Source organism: Electrona antarctica (genome assembly GCF_951216825.1).
Source record: "Electrona antarctica genome assembly, chromosome: 1".
Lineage (NCBI taxonomy): Eukaryota > Metazoa > Chordata > Actinopteri > Myctophiformes > Myctophidae > Electrona > Electrona antarctica.
This window is the reverse complement of record NC_136806.1, coordinates 12,157,640-12,168,412: the sequence shown is the minus strand read 5'-3', so window position 1 is coordinate 12,168,412 and position 10,773 is coordinate 12,157,640.

Here is a 10,773-nt window from a genome sequence, read left to right as displayed (position 1 = left end):
TGTATGTGTAGCGGCTGTATGTGTAGGGGCGGCTGTGGCTGTGGCTCAGGAGGTAGAGCAGGTCGTCCAATGATCCATGGGTCGGCGGTTCGAATCCCGGCTCCTCCTGTCTACATGTCGAAGTGTCCTTGGGCAAGACACTGAACCCCAAATTGCTCCCGATGTGCTGGTTGGTATACCTTGCATGGCTTCCGCCGCAATCGGTGTATGAATGTGTGTGTGAATGGGTGAATGTAATGCACAATCTATGTAAAGCGCCTTGGATAAAGGCGCTATATAAATCCACCATTTACCATTTACCATTTAGCTAAGACCCGGCCTCTCCCACTTACACACTCCCACTTGGACACTTTCCAGCCAGGCTCATTCATTCCAATGTAAATATCATGGATTTTACACATTAAATACTGGTTCATTTTTGGAACCAGACCTTCAAAATCTCTTCCAAATACAACAACAAGGCCTGCCATATGCACTGGAAAAATATGTGCGTTCTTTTTTAAAACAATGTTTTGTCATATAGGAAAACTATTGGTGGAGAGGTTTGTCTAACCCATGTTATGCTTAGTTGTGATTGGACCATAGCAGTTTGGGGAGGGGCTTGGGATAGGTCTATTGCACATGCATGATTTTCCCATCAGGACACGCCCCCCTCATCTAGACTGAGTGGCAAAACATTGAGCAGCATGGAGTGTTGGAGTTTGGAAGCTCTCGTTGGAAAGCACTCAACCGTCCTGCGCACCACCTGTTTCTAAAGGTCACATAATGCAGGAGGCAGCAAAATGTTGTGTTATTGAAAACAAGCACTTCCAAACTCTGGAGACACTTAGAAAATGCAGGGCATTTCTTGACAGAAAGTAGCTCATAACGTTTCTATGGTGGAATTTTATGAAACAAAAACTTTACAGATAGAAAGAGGATAATTCAAGCTTTTCGTACAGCTGCAATGTTGGTGAGTTTAACATTGTTTAATGCAATCAGACATGACTTTTCTGTTTGGATGAATGGGCTGTCAAGTGGGTGTTCCCGCATAACTTCCAGGTACGATGATGTCACGTGCATACCCTCTAGGTGCTGCCAGACTATCTAAAGTCTCGGCACGTTCTCGGCTGTGCGCAGCTTCTTTTTCCGGGTTTTTAGACAGCTGGTGGATGAAAATTAAGCTCCACCTCTGCGGACGACTTGCGCGACGGCCAGATTCCCGGAAAACGCTCTCCTCCGCGCAAGTCGTCCGCGGAGGTGGAGCTTAATTTCCATCCACCAGCTGTCTAAAAACTCGGAAAATAAGCTGCGCACAGCTTAAGACGTGCGCGGCTGTCGACCGTTTTGCACTTAGGTGTGGAAACACTGTCTATACCTGTTCTTTTGCCAGTTTGTAAGAGTCTCGGCTCTCTATTTGTAAAGCATATACCGGTATGTTGCAGTGGCTACTGGCTACTTGTTTTGGCTCCTAGCGTTCAAGTTTCTAGTATTTTGCTCCTCTGATTATGTCAAGCCTGCGCCTTTGTGTGTTTACCAGTGCCTCAAACCTTTTGGGGATATTGGATGCTCGCTTCTTTGTTATAAATCTGACCGAACTCTGTTATATGATTACTTACATATGTACATATTAATTAATGTCTATTTAAAAGTGTATTTAAAGACATTCTACCACAACACACAAACTGCATAGTGTGCCGTGCCTATGCCTCGGCCAACGCCAAACCACAACAAAATCTGCTCTGCTATGAAAAATCTGCTTTTTATTTTATTATATTTTTATTTTTTGTAATTATGTATGCTTGTATTTTTGTGTATGTGTGTATATATATATTTATTTATTTTATTTCATCCAGACTGTTTTTCTGACTATCCTTGGGATTGTGGGTGGGGGGAGGGTGGGATAGGGGATTGAGTTTTATTTTTATATGTTATATGTCTGTTTAATACTTGCCCCTGGGCTACTGTTACAAAAACCTGAATAAAAAGATTTTGAAAAGAAAGAAAAGTGTATTTAAAAATGTATTCTGGGATCTATTAAAGTATACACTGCACACATGCATTTTGCACCGGCATGTACAAAATGTGATGAAGACCGTCTAGACAGGCAATCTCTGCTAATGGCAATAAATCAAATTTAGTTATAGTCCTTAATCAGGCTTAAGTTTGGGATGAATTGACAGCCGTTTCAAGCACTGCTGTCCTTAACTCTCTTTATGAATGCCTCATGATTCACAGAATGTCAAATCCAGCAAACCTGAGTAAAGATGTACCAAGGTGGCCATTACTGATATCATTTTGGACTGTCAGCATTCCTCCACCACTTCAATTTGAGGCGTATAGAATTTGAAGCCACAGACGCTCATCAGTGTGAATACAGCTCTGATTATGTCAGTGAAGATCCACTTGCTATTGTGTGAGCCTGAATACCATGACAGATGTAATTAAACTAATTACAATGCATGTCATCATCCTTCAAGTGTTTGGTTTGAACCCCCTGCCCCCCCGCCCCCCAAACGTACAGTAAATGAGGAAGGTTAAACATTTCTGACGAGACAAAAGATGTAAAACCTCTCATCTTACTTTCAACATTAATTGGGCGCACTCGGTTGGCGCTGTGGTAGGCCTCATGCACACGCCTCAAACACATGTTCTGTGTCTTGTCTGTGTTTAATGGCCGCCACAATGCTTTTCCAATGGGAGTCACATCATGGTGTTTGACCAAACATTTTGTGTTTGATGGCTGGGTTCTGCCCAACAAACAAAAAATGTTTGGTCAAACCATGTGACTCCCATTGGAAAAGCATTGTGGCGGCCATTAAACACATAGGACAAGACACAGAACATGTGTTTGGTATGTGTGTATGATGAGACTGTAAAGTGCCTGCCCACCACCGCAGAGGTTGTGGGCTCGAAACCGTTGCGGTGCATCAATGGTCTCTAGGACGAAGAGAAGGCTCTGCGTCCTTCCAGTGGGGGCTCACTGGCAGGCTGTTCACACGGTTGCCCTCAGAGAAGAGGTACCAGAAATAGCAGCACAAGCAGACTGAAAAACAGCTTTCTCCCCCAGGCTGTAAGACTGCCAAACAAGCCTAATTGAACAATGAACCTGTCCGTGGTATTTCTGTCTGAGTTCTTTTAAAACTTTTTAAAAACTTTTTAGATAGCTTTAGTATTGTTATTTATTTGCTGTTTTAATTTATGTGCATTGTGGAGCACCCCCCAAACTAAGTTGGCAAGTTGGCAACACACAAATGTGAGTGTGTGCGTGGGAATAAGGAATCAATAACGACTATAAATTGGCAAGAAAAATGCGACCCCAATCAGCTGCAGGGGTCAATGGGTCGTACCCCAAACAGACATACACACACGGCCAGTCATTGGAGCGGTTAGGCACCGCTCAAAAGGGGCAAAAACTAAGCAGAATTATACAACAGGTCGTTTTGAGGAAGCAATCTGATTGGTTGAAACACCTTTCTAATCAAAACAAACAATTCAGCCGTGCTTTTCTCTCAGAGCGCAGCAGACTCTGTGGCTAGGCTAGCTAGTTTATTGGGACATTTGTGGTCGTAGTTTTTTTACAATATACTGTAGTGTAGACCAGTGTTGTTTTTGGCAGCAAATTTTGATTTTAGTCTCTTCAATAGTTTTCATTTAGTTTCAGTCACATTTAGTCACCTGGAATGTTTTAGTGTTAGTCTAGTTTTAGTCGACTAAATATCATACAATTTTAGTCGACTAAATCTACAGTTGATTTAGTCGACTAAAATGTATTTTGGCGGGCCTTGATGCCGTCGTAATGACTGATTTTACACTTGCTGAAAATAGCCGATCTACAAGTGAACTTGTAGATCTGCTATTTTCAGCATGCAACAAAGTGTAAAATGACTGGTTACTGGATCTCTTGTCCACTAGTCCCTTCCTAACATTTTAGTCTAGTTTTTATTTGTTGACGGAATTGTCAGTATATTTAGTCTTAGTTTTAGTCATCATAGCTTTAGTTTTCATTTAGTTTCCATTTTGTTTTCATCAGTGGGAACATTTTTTGTCTTAGTTTTAGTCGACGAAAACAACACTGGAGTAGACTCACGTGAGACATCATGCATGCCAAACAGCGAAACCGTTAAAGTAAGTAAATTTATTTATAGAGCACCTTTCAAAACAATGTTACAAAGTGCTGTACAACAAGGTAAAACAATCATGTTAACAATAGAAGGTAAAACATTGAAATGCAAATAAATCAAGTAGAAATACATCAACAATAAGAGGTAAAACATTGAAATGCAAATAAATCAAGTAGAAATACATCAACAATAAGAGGTAAAACATTGAAATGCAAATAAATCAAGTAAAAATACATCATAAAATAAAGTGCTGACGAAATAAAAACGTTTTTAACAAGTTCTTAAAACCGTCGACAGACTGCATTCTTTAGCACAAGGGGCAGGGCATTCCACAAAGTGGGGGCAACCACTGCAAATGCACGGTCACCCTTTGTTTTGAGCCTATAGTTGCTGGAATAGACAGAAGGCCTTTATCAGAGGACCTGAGAGAACGTGTATTTGGCTTTGGTTAAGCGGTGTTCTTCTATTATGATGGAATAGGACTTCAGGCTCTGTGAACAGCGATCAGGCAGAAAGTCACTCAGGTACAAGCCTGAGTCTCCAACCATGCTCGGCTGCTGAGCGTCATTATATGACCCTAATGGTCCCTTGAGCACTGCAGGGACGTGCAGAGTGTTATAGAGAGGCAGGGGCTGAAATCACATAAGTTTTGGACAAAAAACTGCCTATCTACAAGCTCACAACGCGTCGCGCTGCGACACGTTGAGAGCTTGTAGATCAGCTATATTTTCGGGGGCGCAAACCCGCAGCACTATTTATCTACTGGACATGCGGGCGTAACGACATGGATTTCTATACAAATTTGTTCAACGCAAAATACTAGTATGTTCAAGTTCAGGAGACTTCGGAAGAAAAGCAATTCTCCTGAATGCTGCATGGCATTGGAAAGGAGTGGCATTTGTATTTCTTTCACTATAGTAAATGCTGCACTCGTGGTGTGGAGAGGGCAGTTGTTTTACAGACGGGTAAATGGGCAGGGGCTGAAGCCCCCTTTGATGTCTATGTGTGCACGTCCCTGCTTGAGCAATAAAAACACTGCCGTCCCATATCACTTAGTGGTGTAAAGTTACTAAGCATATTTACTTAAGTACTGTACTTAACAATTTTGAGGTATTTGTACTTTACTTGGGTATTTCCAATTGCCAGTACTTTTACTTCTACGTACTCCACTACATCTCAGAGACAAATATTGTACTTTTACTCCACTACATTTATTTGAAAACTTTAGTTACTTTGTAGATTTTGATTATTATTATAAAACAAACATTACCCACATCAGGCAGCCCTATATATAGGCTACATTTGGCTATTTGAAAATAGCTGATCTAAAAGCTCACAATGGGTCGCGACCGGACACATTGTGAGCATGTAGATCTGCCATTTTTAAAATATTTTTTATACATTTTAAAAACTTGAAATGAGACATTCTGCGTACTTCTGAGTACTTTTTACTTTTGGTACTTTTACTCAAGTACATTTTAAATTCTGGACTTTTACTTTAAAAAATGTGAGTACTTTTTCCACCACTGTCACTTGGTCATCATGGGTCATCTCTGCTATTAAACCTTCCTGACACTGCGGGTATTTGCAGTGTCCATATTGCACCCTTGACTCTGGCAGAGAGGAGAAAGATAACATGCAGAGGTGCATGCTTCAACAATAAGGAGGTCATGTCAGGGATGAGAAGCAAAGCTTTGTTATTTGCGATTCACCTTGAGTGCACTGCAGCTGTACGTGCCACACATGGCCATCGGCAACAGCCTCCTCGTTTTTATTGTCACTATGGGAACGGACAATCTCTGGATCACTGGGATTCATGGCTGGATTGAAGTATAAAATATAGGCCCCTGAGCCCACGAACGTGCCATTTCTTATTTGTTAAAGAAAAACATCAAGATGTTTTGGCCATTATCTCTGGAACGGAAAGTGAAATCTGCTCAGTTCAAATCTTGTTGGAAGCGTGACTTCGAGGACATTCTGAATCCAAGGGCCCCCATTGGCTCAGGGCCCCTGTGCACGTGCACACAATTTACAATTACAATTTACAATTTAGGCATTTAGCAGACGCTCTTAATCCAGAGCGATTTACATTAAGCAAGAACAAAAAGCATTGGAATACATCACATATATAAAAAGCATTTATCATGAAACATGCGTAAGCTAAGAACGTAACAGTGGAATATCTATATAATGAAACTATACATATAAACTATACATATTATGCTATACATATGTACTATGACGTGCTATGACTACATACAATGCAATTATAGTGCTGTCTACATAACATGCTAAAAGTCTGTATCACATGCTATCTAAGTCTACAAAGATGCTATCTAAGGGGGTAGGGTAAGTGCTATGGGCCATGATGGAGTCTGAAAAGGTGGGTTTTCAGACTGCGGCGGAAGATTGGGAGTGATGCTGCAGTTCTGACTGCAACAGGAAGTGCATTCCACAGTTTTGGAGCCAGAAGGGAGAAGAGTTTGGGACGTGTGGAGCGTTGTCCCGGCGTTTTTAGTGAGGGTACTTCCAGCTTCCCTGCGTTGGCTGATCTGAGTGCACGGGAGGGTTTGTAGGGTTCAATCATACTTGCAAGATGGTTGCTTTGAATGCCAGCATCAGAGTTTTGTATTCTGTGCGGGCAGCGACCGGGAGCCAGTGGAGGGAGCGGAGCAGGGGGGAGACATGTGAGAATTTTGGCTGGTCTTCAACCAGCCAAAATTCTCACATGTCTCCCCCCTGCTCCGCACACATGGCACATGTCTCCCCCCTGCTCCGCACACATGGCACATGTCTCCCCCCTGCTCCGCACATGCTGTGAGTCGATTATACAACAGGTCATTTCGAGGAAGCAATCTGATTGGTTGAAACAGCTTTCTAGCCGTGCTTAAACTAGCGCAAAGGAACACCTAATTAAATCAAATAAATCAACCGTTCTGTTCTCCCAGAGCGCAGCAGACTCGGTGGCTAGGCTAGCCAATTTCTTTCATTTGTGGTCGTAATCTGTCATTAAAAAAAAACATGTTTTTGCGATTATCTTAGTTTTAAGGGTTAGGCCTACTGTTGTATAATTGCAATATTACACTCGAGGGTGTTCTTTGTCGTGATTAATGCACTTCTGCGATGTCTTTCGAAACTCGCCCTGCCTGCAGCATCGCATTAATGACCATAAAGAACACCCTCTCCTGTCATATCGCTTAATTATTATGCCCTCTCTGAGAGACGCCGGGAAAACTTCCCATAAACAGGTGATTCTATGTATTCAGATTGAATATTGGCATCATTATCAGGTGAATACTCTTCTAGCGGATTCAAACATTCAAAGCGTAATCTACTGGTTGTTGATAACATTCAAAGCGTAATCTACTGGTTGTTGATAACATTCAAAGCGTAATCTACTGGTTGTTGATAACATTCAAAGCGTAATCTACTGGTTGTTGATAACATTCAAAGCGTAATCTACTGGTTGTTGATAACATTCAAAGCGTAATCTACTGGTTGTTGATAACATTCAAAGCGTAATCTACTGGTTGTTGATAACATTCAAAGCGGGTGGCTCTTCACACAACCTCAATATAATTTATCGTTATTCTAGCACGACCTTCAGAACCCTACTGGGAAGAGAACCAAGCGATAAAGATGAGTACAAACGTTATTCAATAAATGATGAAGTATATACTTGACCAATGACCCATGCTCAGTGATTGACTGTGCATATTGTATGCATGTACTTTCATGTATTGACCCTGTACCTGGACCTGTACCTGGACCTGCATTTCTTATTAAGGCACTCTTAATTTATTTAATTGTTGACATGGTATGCTGCAGAGCAGCAGCAACGAACGCGTTTCGGTGTTCAAGCCTTCATCATGATTTCTTTAGGCACAAGTGCCTTAAAACATGAGTTCTGTGAGTGCTGGTTTTCTCTTTTAGAGAAATTTCTATTCAAGTTATTTACCCGACCGCGCACCCGGTAAGAATGCTCAAGAAGTTTGAGACTGTTTGGAGTTGTGCGGGCTACATCTTGATACAATGTATTGACCCTGTACCTGGACCTGCATTTCTTATTAAGCGGGTGTTCGACAGTGTTTCAAGTCACGTCCCGAAGATAATGAAAACAGTACATCTCGTCAAACAGGCGTCTTACCAGTTACCACCATCTATGCCTTCAAAACATCAATTGTAAAGCCCTTACTAATGAAACCCAGCCTAGATGGTAATGCCTAGATACAGACTTATTTATATCCAACCTTCCACTACTCCCATATCACTACCATACTTCAGTGATGGGGATTCCTATTCCAGGCTAAAAGAAACGTCAGCTTGAACAAAATACATTTTTTTTAAAAAAGGTAGGGAAACAAAAGAAAGAAACTACAATTACTATTCTCTTCCTGAAAAGTTATCATGCTGATTATAGAAGCCAGTGTTCTTGCTCAAAAATACAAGGTTGTCACTGATAGGTAATCAGTAGCCTCGGAAACCCAGACGTTTTTATTTCCAGGTAATCAGTGACAACCTTAACATTTTAGATTTGAAGTTTTATATTGGAATCAGCAAAATAATTCAGTTGTTTTAATGGCAGCTGTATTTGTAAACCTGTGATCATGCTGAAAGTTTAATAAACATAAACATAATCCTCTCTATTTAACATTAGTGAGGACCAATTATATGAAATTTAACTCCCTGGATTCAATTAAATCCGTAACTTTTTTTTTACACAGATTTATACAGAAGCATTCATTGTCTCCAACACTACTGTATCTGTCCTGACCCCTAATCATAATTACTATGGACTTAGATTGTTCTTCGTCTCAACTGCTCAATTAACATGACATGGAGGGAAAAAAATCGCTTTAGAAACAGCCAAAGCACAGCCATTTATAAATCAATAAAATAATCACACCTGTGTGAAGTGAGGGGCGCTCTTATCATCATACATAATCATGTCCATCTTTTTGCGACCACCGGTCGCAGTTAACTATGGAGTGTGTGTTGGTTGGTTGGTTTGTTGGTCACCCCCAGGTCATCGTGACATCACGTGACATCACCGGGGATGGATGTCATAGTAAATGTGACCTGCTGTCGCAGTTAAGCCCATATATGGAGATCCCTGATGTCATCAATATTGGCCAGCAGCTATACATCTGACCTCAAACCTCAAACGCTTAGATCTCCATATATGTCAGAACCTGTTCTGACATTCCATATGTTGATCCTTCCCCATCCATCCTTCCTCTTCGATGGCTCCCTTTTGACTGATGCCTGTCCATTCAAACTCTAGACGGGCCTGCCCCAAAGTTATTAGTGCAGCCGCGCCCAGCAGCCGGCGCCCGGCCCTCAACAGGCCCACCTGTCCATTGAAACTCAAAATGTCCCCGCTACCACCCTTAGATCTCCATATACAGTATGGAGCTGACCAGTTCTGACATTCCATACGTTGATCTGACCTCATCAAACCCTGTACACTCAAGACATGCTCCTTATATGGCCAGTACATAATTCATTCCATGTTGGCCTGACCCCCCATGCCAAAGCGCCAGCGCTCGCCCAGCAGTCTGCCGTCAATGAGGCGGATGCGCACACGCGCCCTCAGTCGCTTCTCGCCCTCAGGCGTCTTACTGGTAATATGTGTTTACACTATGACGTAAAACTGGCCATTCATTATCAATGGCATTTAATGTCTTTTTTATTTATTTATTTAAGGCATTTAATGTCTGTGTTAGGACAACGTTTGTGTTTACACCCACACACTAAAAGCTGAACATAGGAGGGGCTAGCACCCCTCAAAAAGATACTGGAAAACGGACGCGTGCGTTATTTAAAGCTGGCATGCTTACTGCAATGGATTTCTTTGCTGCTCTCCCTAGAATGAACCACCAGCTCATTCAAAACTCTACAGCTCATTGATTAACCAACATTAGTCCCGCTTCAGCTGCTCTGCACTGGCTTCCTGCAGCATTTCTAATTGACTTTATACTAAAACCCTAAATGGAAGAGGACCAAGACACATTTATACTAAAACCCTAAATGGAAGAGGACCAAGACACATTTATATCTGCCTTGATAAATGAACTAAAACCCTAAATGGAAGAGGACCAAGACACATTTATATCTGCCTTGATAAATGAACTAAAACCCTAAATGGAAGAGGACCAAGACACATTTATATCTGCCTTGATAAATACTTGCCTTTACGAACAATGTGATCTTCTGCTACTGATTAGCTGGAGGTTTTCAGCAACAGCTGAAAGGAAATCGATCGGGCATGCAGCCATTGTAAGATTTGGATGCTGTTAGTCAGTTGTTCAGTAGTATTTTCTATCTTATGTTACATTATATCCGTTTGTACGGTTATTATTCAGTGGGTTTTAATCCTATTTTATATGGATTGCACTTTAAGTATTGGGTATCATCCTAATCTTATCTTTTAACTTATTTCGCATTGATTATCCCCGTTTCTATGCTGATTGTACAGTCTGTGAAGTACAATATTTATTGTATAACTATTGATATATTCTATTATTGTAATTTACAGACACGCAGCAAATGGCACCGTCCGCCTTGGGCCTGAATAGTGGACAGCATGATGTAAATGAAGAGGGCAGAGCAGAACCATCTGTCTCAGAGTCCAGAGTTCACTTCATTGTTGCAGGTGAGCAGAGCATGG